The 17360-nt window shown below is 38.2% G+C and overlaps 1 pseudogene; it reads left to right on the plus strand.

The window, feature by feature from the left end:
* Positions 1–209: 209 nt before the first annotated feature.
* The window catches only part of LOC122066540, a 31833-nt pseudogene continuing 14682 nt past the window's right edge, over positions 210–17360 (plus strand).

The following is a 17360-nucleotide window of genomic DNA, read 5'->3' on the forward strand; positions in this document are numbered from 1 at the left end:
GTTATTTTTTTCTCTTTCAAACTTTTCAAATGAAATAACGAATTTATCCTCAACTTAACAAAGACAGAATGTATTCCAACTTGGGAAAAAAAGAGACGTTGATACTACACTTGTAACCACTTCGGTTACAAATAGAGATGATATCCCTATAAATAATATATAGGGTTTTATTAGTGACCCACACTACGCCCGGCCTTGAGGATCCAACAATGGCTAACTTCTTCCTCGCTTCTTCATTTTCTCATCTCTTCCTGCTACTGGTTCTTCTTATTGTTGGGGTATCCATTCGTTGTGGTGCTGTTGGAGATGAGAGAAAGGCAAGTAATCTCTCAACTTCTCTTTTATCATCCTCTTCATGCGTAAATCAATAATCATGGTCGCTCTATCATGGTATTGATCATGATGTTTATAAAGTTGATGGTCGTGCAGGTCTATATTGTGTACATGGGTGCACTTTCTAAAGGTGCAGAATATTCACCTACATCTCTGCACCTTAGCATGCTAGAAGAAGTTCTTGAGGATAGGTAATATTAATCATATATTTCATCAAATCAATAGGTCTTTCCTGGTTTTTAATTATTTTATGAATGTAAGATATAATTTATAAACAAAGCAGTACTTTGGCTCATTAGAAGATCTACCTAAGACTTTTTATTTTTCAGCTAAAGATAATTTTTATTAAAAATGAAAGAAAAATAGAAGAGGTTAATGAACTGATTGAAATTGAATTAAACTGAAATGAAGGAACAAGGAAAACATTATGGAGGGTAATGTCAGGGCCAAGGGTTTTTATTCCCAGATGGGTGATGGAAAGGGTGTGTCATTAAGAAGACGGATGGGAGATGAGGCAGGGGAAGGGATGGAATTGGTTAAACCACGATGGTTATAGGTCATGTGATCAAAGACCCCACTGTCTAGTATCCAAGTGGCGGAAGTCAAACCTGAAACAAAAATACAACCTCAATGGTGAAGCTTATCTCTCTTCCTTGGAAACTTTCTAAATGATAAGAAGGTCTAATCACTATTGTGGGATATTAATTGAACTTTTACACATCTCGGCCTAAAAGAATTAGAGAGAAGGGTCAATCATTTCATTTTTTTTTTTTTTTTTTTCTTTTGTTACAGAACAATCTTTTCTCTTATTTATTACATTATGTTTACACTTTTCAGTTATATGTCTAGATAATCGATCTAGTGCCCTTCTAAAATATGTTCTCTTTATTTATTTAAAAGTTTTGAATTTTTATTTTATTTATTTATTTTTTATTTTTTGTAGTTTGTTTGTTTGTTGTGTTAACTTTCGCAAAAGCCACATGAGGCAACAGCATTAGTGTATATATAAAATGGGTCATGCTCAGTATACCACAGTTGGTCACAATGAGATTGTTTTGATGATGCTTTTTCCCTCTTGGGAGAATGTTCACTTCCTATATAATAAGGGTCTATATATTATAATAGTCATATCAATATTGTAATGATCTTTTGTCTTATATATAATGATATTTTATCTTATATAACCACTTTGAATGATTACAGTTCAATATAATCCCGGATGATTTGGTTACATAAAAATTAACCTACACACAATATACGAGATTCTTATCAACTATATCAATCTTCTTTTGTAGTTCTATAACCGAAAACTTCGTTTGAAGCTATCGAAGAAGCTTTAATGGATTTGCAGCAAAACTCAATGAACGAGAGAAACAAAGGCTTGCCAGTTAGTGACACAATATCTTTAATTTTTAAATCATGTTTCAGTTTTACGATAATATGATCATGATATCTTTGGTCTCATGCCAGGTAAGGAAGGTGTAGTATCTGTTTTTCCTTGCCAAAATTACCAACTTCAAACAACTAGGTCCTGGGACTTCATTGGTTTGTCCAAGGCTGTGGAAAGACTACCCAGTGTTGAGAGTGATCTGATTATTGGTGTTCTTGACACTGGAATATGGCCGGAATCTGAAAGTTTTAATGACAAAGGATTTGGCCTTCCTCCTAAGAAATGGAAGGGTGTTTGTAAAGGAGGCCAGAATTTTACATGCAACAAGTAATTCTCTTTTCCATTTATATGATATGTATTGATTATATTATCTTGTCAAGCACAGGGAAAATTATAGATCATCTCAACAATTTTCCATGAATCTTTTACAGCAAGATCATAGGTGCTCGATTTTACTCCAATGAAAGTATTTCAGTAAGGGACATAGATGGACATGGGACACATGCTGCCTCCACAGTTGCTGGTAACTTAGTATCTAATGTGGGATTCTATGGATTAGCCCAAGGGAATGCAAGGGGAGGTATACCATCAGCAAGAAATGCGGCTTACAAAGTTTGCAATCAATATGGTTGCCTCGGAAATGAGATCCTGGCTGCTTTTGATGATGCCATTGCTGATGGAGTAGATATCATCTCGATCTCGATAGGACCAAGGTTTTTCGATGACTTAGCTTCAGATTCCATGTCAATTGGTGCATTTCATGCCATGGAGAATGGCATCCTCACATCACAGGCTGCAGGAAATGGTGGTCCGGATATGCAAACAACTATAAGTCTTGCACCTTGGATTCTATCTGTAGCAGCAAGCAGTATAGACTGCCACATCATTGATAAGGTTGTCCTTGGGGATGGCAAAGTCATTCAGGTAAGAAGCATTATGCAGTACTGGTCAATCTTCTATTTTCCCTTTTTTGTTTTGAAGGTTGCCTTTTTGAAGTAAGGTGGCAAGAGAACGACACTTTTATTGAAGAAAGAAGCTCAAAATACAAGTTATGTGTACTCAATCATTATACACTCACACAGATTTAGTGATGATGACATCACACTTAAATAGTCACTCATTATACTCACCGCTCACTTGAAGTATTATGTCTCACACTTTCACTTCACATTCACTCTTGCACATTACATCTTGCACTTTGGACTTGCATACACTCAACAAATTTGAGACCAAACCTCTTTATAGAAATTGTAGGTCGATTAATTTTGTTAATCTTGGACTTTCTAGATCTTCGGTGAGAGGAATATGAAATTGGATCTATAGAGAGGGAGAGAGAAATCTACAGAGAGAAAGAGAAATTTCTATAGAGAGAGAGGAGTTGATTATTTTAAGTCCGTAAGGTAGTAGCACCAACTGAACTGATTTTTCTAAATATCCAAAAATATTTGTCCAACGTGCTTCAGTATTCAATTTTCGTGGAATAAACATGATATTGGACTTGTTATCACACACACATATAAATATATATATTTATTTATTATATGTCAGCTTGCATTAAAAAACAAAAATACAATTCTTGAAATTCGATTTTTTTTTTTTTTAATGTCATTTAGGTTGCATGCATTTAATTATATGCTACCTCGAAGATACTAAAACAGATGATGGGGTATTGGTGCTTTGCATTCTACCACACCAACCTTAGGTTTCGTTTTGTATTCATTCTTGGAATGCAGTTTAGGTCAATTATGCATTCCAAGAAATGATATTAAATGCAACCTAGTCTTTCACTCATGAATTTAAACATGACACACTATTTAGAAAGGCTAGGCACGTTACTGGGTGCTGAGCGTATGTCATGCTCTCTTCCTCCACTTTGAAATGACCTTCCTTTTATTTTTTTGCTAAAAGTTAACCAGTATATTAATGAAATGAAAGAAATACCTGTACAAGTTTTAAGTCCAGGCATACCTAAACGGTATCAAACATCAAGAACAAAAACGTTCCCAACACACCCCACATTCGGCATTGCCATCAGTAGGGAGGAAGGAAAGTGCAACCTGGGAAGACCATCAGCAGTCACTCTATCCAGGGAAACTAACTTTTGTTCCCACCTAATTTCAGAAGAAACAAAATTTGGGCATCCAGTTCATGCTGAAGAGATTTGTAATCTTGCACCCCCCCCTCCTTTTTAGCTATTATATATGCCACAAACTTAATCCCAACTCTACCAAATAATGCGTTATCTTCCATGTGATTGACTCCAAGAAGGAGCAACTGTTACTGAAATTGCCATGGCATGCCTTTTCTAAAGACTGCTTCCACCACAGTTTGTGAGCCACATTTGATCGATAACTTCTCAATATCCATCTCCATTACATATTTCAATCCATTAAATAGTGTCTAAAATTCTGTGCTATAGTTTGACATGATGCCAAGGGGGGTTGTGAAGTATGAAAAAATTATACTAGAACTATTACGAAGTAATCCACCAGCCCCTGATATACGTGGATTCCTAAGAGAGCATCCATCAATGTTAATTTTGATCCAGCCAAGAATAAGCTTTACCCATCTCAATCTGTCAAAACATAAAACACTGAATATAACATTGATCTTGATTTTTAAATTTCTAAATGAAAGGAACTCCTCTATTGACCTAGACTTGTAAGCCTTCACATGTGCCACGACGAAATGACCTTCCAAACTCTTGCGTCCTAGTCCCACCATTGGTTGAGCCGCACCTCCAAGAAAGCTAGTTGCGTGCCCAATCTTCCATATTTAAAATACATTTGTCATCTCATCTTCTCAATTTTAAGGCTTTTATGTCTAGGCACTTCACTCCCTGAAGATCTCAACAATAAATCATGGTTAAATAGAATGAATTATACGACTATACTTTAAAAGCATCTGGGGTCATATAGTGGACTTTTTGAAATTAAGATTGTATTGATACTGACATAATTTTTTTAACACATTAAAGACCTAGAATGCATTCCAAATGCAGATCTAGAAAATTGCTCTCATATTTTTTATTTTATTTATATGTATTTTTAGTGATTTATCACCCTATTATGCAAATTTCTGATTCATTTTGGTGGTTCATATATAGCAGCAGAAACTGCATCATCTTCAATTTCATAATGCCACCAATTAAATATTATTTTTTTTCTTGTCAGGGTCATTCCATTAAATCTTTTACTTTGAATGGAACAAAGAATACATTGGTATATGGAAAAGGAGCTTCAATAGCATCATGTGATGAAGACAGTGCCAGGTAATGAAGTGCTCCCCCCCCCCCCTCTCTAAATAACTACAATCTTTTTTCCATTTTCTTAACTACATGAACATGGTACAAGTGAAGATAATTGTCTTTTGTGTTTCAGATTTTGTATGGTTGGCTGCTTGGATAGTAATTTGGTGAAGGGAAAGATTGTGGTGTGTGACAGGTTAACTAAAGGAGAAGAAGCAATGCGAGCTGGCGCTCTAGGGACACTAATGGTAGCTGACAGAATTAAGGAGGACTTTTCTGCCACATATGCTTTATCTGCAACACATTTAAGCGAACAAAATGGATTACAGGTCAAATCTTACATGAATTCTACCAAGTAAGTTCACAATAGTCTTCAAGCTTCAAATGATCTTATGTTGTTTGTTACCTGGAATGATTCTATTTTCTATTCATTGATTAATTCCTTTTCTTATGTTAGCCTTGTGATATTTTGCATTGTAGAGGGCTAGTATTTTATTTTCTTTCATCATATAATAGGTTTGTTATCTTCTGCATAAATATAGCTATATAGGCTGTTCTCATGCAGCGTATATAAAATCTTTCCAAAAAAAAAAAAAAAGTTCATTATGAAATGGCTATTTTTCATTGTTTTTCATGTCCGATTAATTCTTCTTGGTAGGTAACATCCTAGAATTGAAGGCAGGCTTGGGAGCAATATTCCAGCTGTTCCAAATTCTTGTAGGAGTTGTCTTATTGTGTCTATTTGGAGCATTCTAATCTCTTTTCTTCTTGTAATCCTTCAATTTGGTCAGGCCTCTTTTCTTTTCTTTCTCCCCCTCACTCTTTCTTTTCGGGTTTCCTTGTATTTTTGCTTTTGAATATATTATTCATTCACAAAAAAATAAAAAAATAATAAAAAAATAATAAAAAATAAAAAATAAAAAATAAAAAAAATAAAAATAAAAATAAAAGAAAAAAATATGGTATTACTTCTCCTTGTGCATTATATCCTTGAGAAGGAACTCAATGTTATATACATCATAATTTTATTTCATTGATAAAATATTTTGATCTATGTTTGATATTATTTTATATTAATTTGTCTTGCTTTTATACTCAAGTGCATGATAGGTCGCACAAAAATTCTCTGCAGGGAGGTAGTGAGTGGTAGTGAATATCCAACGGTTGGGGTGTATGCCAAGACCCTCCTAACTGTTGGATCCTCTTTGCCACTCATTGCTAGTCATAGAGGGTTTGAGTCCATGACAGGACACACCAATTTTAACTTGTATTTTTTAAAAATGATTAGCAAAAGAAAATATGTTAAACAATCCAAATGGATATATTTATAGTCCATGCATACCCAGATATTTTCATCGGTTGTCATTCCATATTTTAAACATTTTCATCAACAGAAATCCTACAGCAAACATCTTGAAGAGTGAGGTAGTAAATGATTCATCTGCCCCAGTAATTGTTTCCTTCTCCGCACGTGGACCAAATTTTGTCGCACCAGATATTCTCAAGGTTTCTCTCTCTCTCTCTCTCTCTCTCTCTCTCTCACACACACACACACACACACACACACACACACACACACGATCCCCACTCCCCCTCCCCCAAAAACCTAATATATATTGGGTGAATGAAAAATATATTAAAACAAAGAAAGAAAATAAAACCTCATACCACAAGGGCAATCCAAAAGGGGGAGCCCTTAACACAAAAAAATAATAATAAAAATAAAAATAAAAATAAAATAAAATAAAATTAGGGGACATCAAGACAAGTAGGGGGGGGGGGAATAATTACACCCATTCAAAAGGGGGGTTGGGGGCAACCAAAAAGACAGAGGGAAGAAACAAGCACAAGACTCATACAAAGTGATGGATTAAAATCAAGACAATAGGGAGATCTCCAAGCAAGGGCAAGATGCTTGTTTCATTTAGAATTAGGGGAGATCCCCAAGCAAGGGCAAGGTGCCTGTTTCATTTAGAATTAGGGCCACCGTAAATTTGTGAAGAATTTTATTCATAATCTTAAAGGATATACCTTCACATAATTGATCAATTGTGTAAAAAATGCATGCCCATTTTCTTTTATTCCTTTCCCACCAAATGTGATGAACCATTGCACTAAAACCACTGCACTAAAACCCTTCATTCATTTCTACCAAAAAAAAAAAAAAAAGAAAGAAAAGAAAAGAACCTTCCTTCATTTGTTATAATCTTTCTCATCACATGGTTCTCAAAAATATTGCAGCCAGATATAAGTGCCCCAGGGGTAGAAATCTTGGCTGCATTTTCACCTTTAGGTTCACCATCAAGTATTGCTACTGATGAAAGGAAAGTGAAGTTCAGTATATTATCTGGGACCTCCATGGCTTGCCCTCATGCTACCGGTGTTGCCGCTTATGTTAAAACTCTTCATCCCAATTGGTCACCTTCTGCTATCAAATCTGCACTCATGACCACAGGTAATACCCTCCTTCAATTTATATATGCTTGTAAAGTTATTTTCATTTATAAGTGAAAAAAGTTAAAATAAAAAAAAAAGGAAAATTATCTTATACCCCTATTTTCAAACCTTATATAAGATACCACCCTAGTTTTCTTATAATATCAACCGTACCCTTTAAAGCATAACATCATTAGCTTAGAAATTGAAAAGACCGTTTTGACCCTGCTATATCCCTCTCCCAATTTCTCTAAACCCTAAGAGGAAAATCAAAAAGACCAAAGAGGAGAATGAGAACGAAATCAAGCGCGGAGGAAAAGGAGAGTCAAATCGTGATATTCTATACCTAACAATTTCAAAGGGGGATTTCAAAGGGGTTCCTTCACTGCAATTTCAAATCGAATCCCTTCTCTACGATTTCAAATGGGCTCCAACTGAACCCCTTCTCTACAAAGATTCTACCTGCACTTTAAATAGAGCCTATACTGATATGTCTTTTTTTTTTTTTTCTACTAAAGGTCAGCAAAAGTATATTAATAATTTTCAGCTATGAAGTTACAAATGCCTTCAAGTCTCTATTCCACCTTCGGCATGGCCATCAGTAGAAAAGAGACTCAAAGAAAGGAAGACAATAAATTACATAAATCGAAATCTAGACCTATGTTGAAGGTCTCAATCAAGCTCATAAGTTATAAAAATGGAGAAGCATCCCAAATCTTTGAAGTACGAGTAGTAGCAGCATGCTTGGCTAGCTTGTCCACTATAGTATTTATTTCCCGATAGCAATGAGATATAGTCCAAGTTATGTTGTCCAAATAACCTTTGTAGAACCACCATCTTTGTAAAAAGCACCATAGACCATGGAATATTCTATCTTTTGATGCAAGAAACAACAGCCTGAGAATCACATTCTATCCACAAATTCCTGATTTCTTTCAAAGATGCTCGGTGTATTCTATGGAAGAAAGCAGCAAATTCAGCCATAAAATTAGTTCCAATTCCCTCATAGATTGCATAACAACCCATCTAAGAAGATGCACTACGAAGAATACCACCAACGCCTGAGCTGCCTGGATTCTCTATAGAGCATCCATCTATATTCAGTTTCCAAACACCTCTTGGAGGCGCCTCCCAAGTTAATTCCAAGATGTGATTTGAAGTTGCCCTTGTGGTACTATGAATATCAAGCTTCTTTGAAATGAGGAGATCATTCATTGACTTGATATGCACAGGAACCAGGAAGGAGAGATCCTTACTGTCTTTCATAATATAATGCACCACATAGCTTGTCGGCAAACTCCGATTATCAAACCTTCTTCTGTTTCTCTCAGCCCAAATATGGAAAGGAATAATTATGAGAAGAGCCATCCAGATCTTGCCACTATGGATAGCATTCACTTTCCTTTTCCACCATAAAAATAGATTTTCAATATTAGGAAAGCCCTCCCAACACAGGTAAAAAACAACCAAGAATGAAGACCACAGTTTCACAGAATACTCACATTGTAGGAAGAGTTGTATGAGAGATTCTTCATGTTTGTGACAAAGGTTACATCTTGAAGCCATAGGAATAGATCTCTTGGAAATCATATCATCAGTTGGCAAGCATCCATGAATAAACCGCCCACTAAAAATAGAGTGCCTCGGATGAAAACCCTTCAGCCAAACCTGCTGCCACCATCCCTTAACAGGGTTTTTGTCTCTTAACTTCTCCCAACATGATTCAACTGAAAATTTACCTGATTCAGTTAAAGTCCAAACTCTCCTATCTTCAACCAAAAATGATGGAAGGTTGATAGAAGAAATTTGATCATCGATGTTTTGCATTAAAGGAGAAGCAGCACTAGGCTACTCCCATTTACCATTAGCAATGAAATCCAAAACCAAGGCAGATAGATCTTGACGAACTAGATTAATATTATCAACAGAATCAATAATTCTATTATTCCCAATCCACCAGTCATACCAAAATTTTATGGAAGATCCATTCCCCAATACCCATCTTTCTGATTCAGAAACAAAATCCCATACCTTCCTTATTCTAGGAAAAATAGAAGAGGAAGGAGCACACCTTTTAAGGTTACCACCAGCAGACATAAAACGACCTATTAGAAAAGATGCAAAATCTGATTGATCAGATTTAATGAACTAGCACAGTTTGGCAAGAAGAGCAAAATTGACCTCTCTGAGATGACGAATACCCAAACCTCCTTCCTTCTTTGGCTTGCAAACATTCTTCCATTTAGTTGTAATAGCCTTATGAGAGGAGATATCCCCACTCTAAATGAAGTTTCTGATCCATCGTTCCATCTTCATAGTGATTGAAGTGGGCCATAGATATACAGAGAAATTATGAAGAGGAATTGAGCTCATTACTGTCTTCACCAACTCAACTCTTCCTGCTAGGGAGAGAAGCTTTCCTTTCCATCCCAAAAGTCTTGCCTTAAAAGAATCCATTAGAGGTAAGATTGCATCTTTTCTAACACGACCTTTAAATATCTGAACTCCAAGATAGCGTATAGGGAATTCATAGTGGGGAATATTAAGAACCTCCTTGATACGAAGCCTTTGTTCAACTGGAATAGTAGGTAAATCTTACTTTTTTCAAGGTTGATTTTTTTTACCAGAATAGCATTGGTAGTCATCCAAAAATTTCTTTAAACTCTTTACTTCTTTTTTACCATCATTCATAAATATAAGGAGATTATCCGCATATAAATCATGGGAAGGAGTAAAAGTAACTCTAGGTCCAGGAATTGGCTTCACCAGCCCTTTCTCTCTAAGATCTCTTAGCCCCCTGCATAAGGCTTCTTCAGCAAGAATGAAGAGCATGGGAGAAAGTGGATTGCCCTGCCTGAGACCACGCTCAACACCAAAAAAACCCCTTGGCCCTCCATTAACCAGAATTGATAACCTGGTCGATATCAAGATCTCATTGATCCAATCAATCCAAAGCTGGGGAAATCCAAATTTTCTCATTAGATCATAAAGAAAATCCCACTCTACTAAGTCAAAAGCTTTTTGAATATCCAGCTTGAGACCAATGCTCCCACCAAAAGATTTCTTCGAAAGTATGTTAACCAGCTCTGAAGCAACCCCAATATTGGAAAAAATAATTTTTCCTTTTTTTTAAAGCTCTTGTTCTTCTGAAATCAACTGAGGGAGAAGAGAAGCCAAACTGGCTGCCAAAATTTTAGGTATTAATTTCAGGAAAAAATTACCTACGCATAATGGCGAAATTGGCCAACCTTGTTTGCATTGTCCACCTTTGGAATAAGAGTGATAAAATTTGAGTTAGCACCCCTAGTAATAACACCCTCATTAAAGAAATTCTGAATGGCTTTAGACAAATCCAAACCAATGATATCCCAGTAGACTCTATAGAAAGTACCTAGAAAGCCATCAGGACCAGGAGCACTGGAGGGGTCCAAGTAAAAAACAACAGCCTTTATTTCCTTAGAAGATGGAATTGCAGTGAGAAAAGAATTGTCATCTCCATTAATTCTTGAAGAATCACTGAAAGAATGGAGTTGCTTCTAATCGATCCTCTTTTTTTTGGATAAAGTTTATTTCATAAAATTAAAAGAGGAAAAAAACATAACAACCAAACACCCAAACAAAAGAAAAGAACCACCCGCCTCCCAATCCACCCACCTTCGGCATTGCCATCAGCAGGGGGAAAGGAAGAGCGCTGAGAAAATCTATAATTTGGTCTGCCCTCAGCATCTCTAGAAAGAACGTCCCCAATGTGAGGCGAAAAATTCACATTAGCTCCCAAAGTGCCGCTCTTTGCCGCATCTCTTGCCAAGAAGTCAGCCACCGAATTCCCTTCTCTATACTTGTGAGTAAGTTTCCAAGAAATTCTTCTCATATAAGGCTGGAGATAAATCCACCTTTGCAGAGCAAACCATGGCATTTTCCATTATTGGATCAGAGACACAACAACACTCGAGTCTGATTCAATCCACGAGAACTGAATGTCCATATCCTTGGCCCTCATCAATCCCTCCATCAGACCCTCTACTTCAGCTTCAAATACCCCTGTCACTCCCATAAATTTTTTATATGAGCTCAGGACTTTACCAAAGTGATCACAAAATATTCCTCCCGCTCCAACGCACCTAGGATTTCCCAAAGTGCTCCATCAAAATTTAATTTGACCCAATTGATAGGGGGTTTGCTCCAGTAAACCTCCAAAATGCCTTGACGATTATCTGTCTGAATAGATAATCCCAGGCGTCTGTAGACTTCAGGTCTGCCCAGGTATTAACTCCCTTCGCTACAGGAACATTCCTTCTAATATCTTCAATGACCATGAGTGAGATGTACTTTGTTATCTGCTCCACACCCTCATAAATCCTGTTATTTCTTTTTCTCCATAGGTGATCTAGAACAATACCAAAACACATACACTAAGCCTCCTTACAACTCACATTTTTATTATTTCTTTTCCACCACTGGCCGAGGTCCAGAAGAGAGCCCTGAGGGCTCCATCTTAAGTTGAAGCACTGACATAAAGCATTCCGGATTTAACTGGAAAAAGGGCATGCTATGAATAAATGGTGCATTGTCTCTTCGGATGCCTTACAGAGAACACATCTAGAGGCAAGAGGCACCGCTTTCTTTTTCACCAAATCGTCAGTAGGAACATTTCCAAGAAGCACCCTCCATGCTAGAAACGATACTCAAGGTTGTTGCTTGCTACAGGAAATGAGCGAAGCCCAGGGGGTAGTCGACTTCTTTTCTCTAATATCCTCCCACGCAGATTTCAGGTTGAATTTCCCATCATAAGAAAGGCTCCAGACACATCAGTCAACACACTCATAATTTGGGATCTTGATATGTAAAACAGTGTTAAAAACATCTGTCATGAAAGAGGAGTTTACCACAGAGATGCTCCACCTGTGATTGTCAATAAATCTATCCACCTTCCCATCAAGCAAACAACGATCCACACCTTTCACACACTCTTCCAGCGCATAACCACCCACCCAATTATCCTTCCAAAATATTATGGAGTGACAATCACCAACAACCCATCTTTCCTTAGAAGAAATAAATTTCCAGATTTTTCTAATGCTAGGCCATGTGGAAGATGCACTATATCCCTTCTTAGGTAGCCCATGTTTGTTAAGGAATCTAGCCCTCAAGAATCTATTGGCCAAGGAATTTTCGTGCTTGATACGCCAAGCAGTCTTACACAGCATAGCTTTATTCACATCTCTCAATCTTCTCAAACATAACCCCCCTTCCTCCTTAGGCTTACAACATTGGTCCCAATTAACCACGATTTTTTTTATGGAGTCTATCTCTCTTGATCGAACAAAGTTGTGCATCCATCTCTCCAGAGTTGTAATTAGCGACGAAGGCCACCAATACACTGCAAAACTATAAGCTGGCATATTCATAATCACCGATCGCATAAACTCAACTGTTCCTGCCAGAGACAGCATCTTGCCCTTCCACCTAGCCAAACGGTCTTTCATTTTGTCCATAATAGGCATCATAGCATCTTTCTTAACTCTACCTTTAAATATCTCCAACCCAAGTATCTTGTAGGAAAGGTGCAAAGAGGGAACCCCAATTCTTCTACTATAGCCCTCTTTCTCTGAGTAGAGATCGAGCCCACAAGCAATTTACTCTTCTCCGGATTGATGCACTGCCCAGAAAAATCCTGGTACATGTTAAGAAAGTTCTTTAGATGTCTGACATACCTAAGAGATGCATTGGCAAATATAAAGATATCATCCGCGAACAGACTATGAGCTGGCATAATCACTCCACGACGGCCCTTAATCGGCTTCAATTTATTGTCTTCCACAAGCTTATTCAATCCTCTATAGAAAACCTCTTCAGCCAATATGAACAGCATAGGGGAAATAGGATCTCCTTGTCTCAAATCCCTCTCCACTCTAAAGTATCCAATCGGGCCACCATTGAACATTACTGAGATCTTCGCAGAGACCAACATTTGGTGCACCTAGCGAATCCAGTTCATTGAAAACCCAAACTTTCTCAACACATGGAAAATAAAATCCCAATCAACAGTATTATAGGCCTTCTGGATATCTATGATCACCCCCATAGCACCCCTTCTGGTCGCAGAGAACATCATATTGTACAACTCTGAGGCGAGGGTGATATTGGAATGAATGATTTTTCCTCTCTGGGATGCTCCCTGCTCCTCCAAAATGAGACGAGGCATCACCTCTGATAGTCTCAAAGCCATGATTTTAGAGACAATTTTACAGAAAAAATTGCCCATGCATAGGGGTCTAAATTTATCTAAAGAGTTTGCTCCTTTAATCTTGGGGATTAACACCAATAGATTACTATTTAAACCATAGGGCATTTGGCCTTTTGCTGAAGAAGCCCCTAATAGCATTATAAACATCATTATGTCCAAGTAAAATTTATAGAATGTACCTAGAAAGCCATCTGGACCTAGGGAGCTTTCTGGGTCAAGGTCCCAAATCGCCCTGTTAATCTCATCATTGGATGGCATAGCATCCATCCTCCATCTATCTATGTCCTCCAGCACAGTAGGAATACAGTCCAGCATTTCCATGTGATCAACAATAGATGACTTTTTGAGAAAATTTTCATAGTAGCTCTTAATAAACTCCTCCATCTGCATCTTCTCAGTGATAATCTGATCATCATCTGTTTTCAAATTTCTAATGGTATTTTTCATTCTTCTCACTTTTATAGCCATATGAAAGAATTTTGAGCTTCTATCTTCCTGAGTTCTCCATCTAATCCGAGCTTTTTCATTTCATATCCTTCCAGTGCCTTCAAGTACCTAGTTTTCGTATCGGCTTCACGAGCAAAAACCTGGTCGTTCATATCATTCTCCTCAATCTCCTGTTGAATTTCCTCCAGCCCCTTTAGCGCCTCCTCCTTTTCCAAGTTCACATTGGGGAACGTTTCCTTAGCCCACTCCTTAATCACGATTTTTAACCTTTTTACTTTTTGACTGAAAACATAGAGACCTGATCCGCTAATCCAGTCATCCCAAGAATCTTTCACAATTTTTAGGAAATTTTCATGGTTAGTCCAAGACCTCTGAAACCTAAAAGGGCAGTTAGAGGGCTTCACCGATGCTTCTGACACCACCAACAGTGGAGAATGGTCAAACACACTTTTAGATAACACTTTTTGGTGGCAATCATGAAACACTGAAGTCCAGGCATCAGTGCAGAAGCTTCTATCCAGCACCGCCACTACATTACCAATTCTTCTATTATTTGTCCAAGTAAACTTGTGGCCTTGCGAAGGAATCTGAATAAGGGAACAACCATCCACCATCGCCCTGAACTCTGCCACAGAGCCCAAATTGAAAGATCTTGGGCCTCTTTTTTTATAAGTCTACAGCGTAGCATTAGAGTCTCTTGTCACCAACCAAGGGGTGCCTTGACTCGGGTTCACTGCAGCCAAATTATTCCACAGGTCTCGTCTAGCAGCCCTGAAGCAATTTGCATGGACGAAGGACGAAACAAACTGGTTCATCTGCCACCACACATGTAAGGTGATGTGTTGATCAAAGCAAGAGACACCGTGCAACTGAGGCATACCCCTTCTCCAAATCACCTACAGATTTGGAACCTTATTCGGCCTTTCATTGTGAATGAAGTTTGCATCAAAACTAAGATTATTGAAAAATCTCTTCGGAAATTTCTGCACCTCCTGCATCGGTTCAGCTAAATAAATAATTTCCAGGGAATTCACCCTAATGACATTCCCTAAGGCCAATCTAGCAGCCTTCTTCTTCATTCCTCTAATGTTCCAAAATAAAATCTTCATAGTCACATTTTTAAAAGTGCCAATCTGTCAAACTTTCGAGCAGCCTGCTCTTGATGGGCAGTGAACTTCCCCTTTTGCTATCTTCTACCCTCCATAGTGTTCTCGAGCTCTCTCGTAGCTCTATCGACCTTTGCCACATCTTCATGATACACAATCATCGCCCCTCCCTGTGCTACTGATGAGTCCTTGTATTATTGAGCTAAATCTCGTGCCTCTCATCCCTTCCATCTCCTTGATCACCATTCTGACCTTGATTAGCATGACCCCTCTAGCCATTTTCATCCAAGTCAAGAGCCTCATCCTCCTCTGTGATGAGGAAGTTACTTCTACGCTGATCGTTCTCAGCCTCCTCTCTTGGAGTGGATATGTGGTCCATATCCGCCCTATCCTCCGACCCAAATTCAGAACTGATTGAGTGTATCAATCCAGACCCTCCAGACCATTAGCTGTACCAATTTGATCTTGATTTGTTCCCATAATAGGGTTCTGCACTGAACTTCCGCCCTACACCACCTTTGTTCTCCATGGCCGCCGCCCCAGTATCTCGAGCATCTACCTCCTTCTTCTCCCTACATTAGAAAAGAGAGTGGCCGATTTTTTTAGAAAAACCACACTTGGCTAACCCTTCTTCATAGACGATCAACTGTTTGAACCAAAAAATCTCTCCCGTTCCTGGTTGCTTTCTTTCCACCTGAATTTCTTCCACTCTTTTTGCCCCAATTACCACTTCTACCTGAACGCGTAAAAAATTCTCCATTGCCGCTGATCTGATACGTCTGTCCAGGGCCACAAGTCTTCTCGCCCCCTTGGCCATTGTCAATAGTATCTTCTCATGCCAGTATTCCAAAGGGAGGTTTGGGGATCTAATCCACATCAGTTTGGTTGGATTGTTCACCTCATGCACATCAAAATCAGGTTTCCAACGTTGGAAATGAATAAATTGTCCTCTAACCTTGATTAGGTTTTATCCCCAAACGGTAGTCATATCCCCTTCTAAATCAAACTGGAATAAAATGAAACCTTTTCCCATAGGAGCCAAGGCATTTCTCCCCTTCAAATTCCATCCCTCTTCTGCAGATTTACGAATATCATTCAGAGACAAAAATCTGAAGTTTGCCTGAACTATCAGAGCAAACTTAAAATTTTCAAGCCTCTCCTTATATGTATCCTGAGGGATGATAATCTTAGTGTGCGACCCAGCATGTATTGGCTCTGGCAACTGCTCCACGTCCGGTAGGGCCTTACCCACCACTGTAAAGAAAGTTTTCTTCACACCCTTCGCTCTTTCTTTCTCTTGTCTGCTGTCATCCTCCATAGGTCTCAGAGCATCTTCAAAGTGATCATCACCTCCATCTCTAACCCCTTCTGAATCATCCTTTGATTGGGGTTTCCAGTAGTCAGTGAGACGTAGTTGCCTGCCCCTGTCCGGCAGTCTTCCTCCCCCTGGATTATGACCAAAATCTTGACCATCCTCCACTGAGCCATTCGAAGTCATGTTCATTCTCCAACATTCACCTTTCCCTTCAGGACTATTCAATAAAATATCAAGACCAAAACCCCTTTTCACTTTCCATAATTGTATTCAACTAAGTTTTCCTAAGGTCACGGTGAACATGCATCTGTTCTCTAATCGATCCTCTTTTCTTACTGAAGGATTCAAAATGGGAGACCAAATAATTACCAATTGCATCCATGTGAAGTAGTTTATGAGCTTGGTTGTCTAGAATTTCCCTGATGAAATTTCTGCTTTTCTTGATCTTAGTAGACCGATGAAAGAAATTGGTACAACGATCACCTTCCTTGAGCCTTTTAATTATAGACTTCTCACCCCATAATTTCTCTTGGAGAGCAATAACTTTATTTAAGCTCACCTTTGCAGCCAGCTCTTGATTGAAACGATCCTCATCCATTCCTTCCTTATCTATGCCATTATGAATCAAGTCCAGTGCTGCCTTCATTTTCCCAACCTCATTATCAATATGAGGGTAAACAGATCGAGCCCAAGTTCGAAGAATACCCTTCAGCCGCTTTAATTTTCTAATAACAATGAACATTGGAGTTGGAGTACCTTGCATATGCTTAGACCAAGAGGCACGAACAATATCTTTGAAGTCACTATGTTCAGCCCAAAAGCATTGCATGCGAAAAGGA

The sequence above is a fragment of the Macadamia integrifolia genome, unplaced genomic scaffold (assembly GCF_013358625.1).
Source record: "Macadamia integrifolia cultivar HAES 741 unplaced genomic scaffold, SCU_Mint_v3 scaffold2450, whole genome shotgun sequence".
Classification (NCBI taxonomy): domain Eukaryota; kingdom Viridiplantae; phylum Streptophyta; class Magnoliopsida; order Proteales; family Proteaceae; genus Macadamia; species Macadamia integrifolia.